The sequence below is a fragment of the Sinocyclocheilus anshuiensis genome, unplaced genomic scaffold (genome assembly GCF_001515605.1).
Source record: "Sinocyclocheilus anshuiensis isolate Anshui unplaced genomic scaffold, SAMN03320099.WGS_v1.1 C32932997, whole genome shotgun sequence".
Classification (NCBI taxonomy): Eukaryota; Metazoa; Chordata; class Actinopteri; order Cypriniformes; family Cyprinidae; genus Sinocyclocheilus; species Sinocyclocheilus anshuiensis.
In genome coordinates, this window is record NW_015620989.1 from 1 (window position 1) to 1797 (window position 1797).

Consider the following 1797-nt stretch of genomic DNA (forward strand, 5'->3'; position numbering starts at 1 on the left):
ACTTTAATCAATTCCAACTGCTTCAAGAGGCTTTGATGGGGGAGCAAAGCATGCTGGAAGCACCTGCCGCTGAGCAGAGCACAAGTGGCCTACAGAGCCACGGGGTGAGACTCAAGACCTCTTTACAAGGAGGCAATAACAGCGCTGTTACCCAGCAGGCATTCCAACCGGCCCGTCTTCACAGAACATGTTGGCGGCACATAGTTAAAAAACGAAACAATATGAACGTTTAAGAGATGTATGAGCATTGGATCACAAATAAAATAACTCGTTAACAGTTTTTTTTTTATTATTAAATCAATCATACATTTAACTTATACACACTGTCAAAATAAGATTGAAGCTTGTGCGAATATGCAAAGTGAAGTCCAGGATGTTCAGGCCCAGCAGAACTTGGTTACGTCGCCATCTACTGGCTCCTCAGCAAAATTAAACGTCAAGAAGCTGCAAAGGAAATTTGACATCAATACACTGTGAGAAAATATCGTGGTTTTGCTACGCATCAAAAAAATACGCAAAGTGAGACAGACTGACAGAAAACTAATATTTTAAGATTCATTAAAAGCATGAAAACAACTGACAAAAATTTAGCACAGAACTGTGTAACATTTTTCAAAATCCTTTAAAAAAAAAACTTTCATATTATGTAAATATTTATATATACATGTATAAACTGCTTATATAAAAATAAATTTAGATCAAGTCAATTTGAGTGAATTAATTCTTAGCAGAGGGCCAAATAACATGACCATAGTTTATTACTGTAGTATTGCTATAATCAAACTCACAACAAATTTAAAAGAACAGAATATCTCAAGCATATGTATAAACATAAAACTTACCAATTGTGGCAGAATCTTTTCAAAGTGCTCAATATCAATATTGTCACAGTCCTCACTGTCGGCCTGTTTAACAGCTCTGCGTGTCGCCTCTGTAGCATACAGATATTCATCATAATAATACTGCATTGTACCATAACAAAGTATGCAGTGCCTATAGAGGTAAAGTTTGCCTTACCTTCAACAAATACTTTCAGCATCTCTGCTACAAGTATGACAGCATCACTGCTGACTGTGGAAGAAAACCTTCATAACGAATGCCGTCTGGCTGCCTGATCTCACAGACCATTTTTACTGAATTATTAACTTTCTGTCTTTATCCTTCATCGATATTGTAAGGGTGGTTTAATAGAACACTTTAAATGAACCAAACTCAGTTGAGGTAAAGGGGACCAGCTGCAAGTGACCGTATGGTGTGTTCAAGTCTTCCTTGGAAGTTCGTAATTACGAGTTGGGAAGTCGTAATTAAGACATCAGGTGTGTTCAAGTCATTTGGTTGAAGCAAGATAGTGATGCACCTTTTCTACAAAAGCGTATTAAGTTTTACTTCAACAAAATGATGAATAAAGACTGTGCATCAGTGTGTTTTTGCGTTTTTATTCAATTTATAAAGGTGCTGTAAATTAAATCGTTACATATTCTATCGCAACTGTACAATACTATCGCATTTTGTACATGCAGCTTAGATAAATTAAAAAATACTGATAATTTCATTCGTTTTTTTTTTACCGTCCCCAGCTTGGAAACTCTGGGCTTAAAGAAAGAATTCAATTATGACTTTACAGTGCCATTCACATGTGCTCAACTTATAACTACTATCTTTACAAAATGACTTGAATGCGCCATGCAATGGGTGTTCAAATGTAAGGGGACTTAAAAATGGACCCACAAACAAATTCTACTCAGATCACTTCCTTTTAAAGGTCCCATGGCATGAAAATTTCACTTTATGAGGTTT

General features: G+C 36.1%; 1 long non-coding RNA gene across 1 annotated transcript; it reads right to left on the bottom strand.

Moving 5' to 3' along the window:
• Nucleotides 1-330: 330 nt before the first annotated feature.
• LOC107683109 (uncharacterized) lies at nucleotides 331-1087 on the bottom strand. The gene is made up of 3 exons (XR_001633664.1): nucleotides 1018-1087; nucleotides 843-931; nucleotides 331-444 (listed from the first exon to the last, which is right to left on the bottom strand). It is a non-coding gene; the product is annotated as an uncharacterized LOC107683109 (long non-coding RNA).
• Nucleotides 1088-1797: the final 710 nt, after the last annotated feature.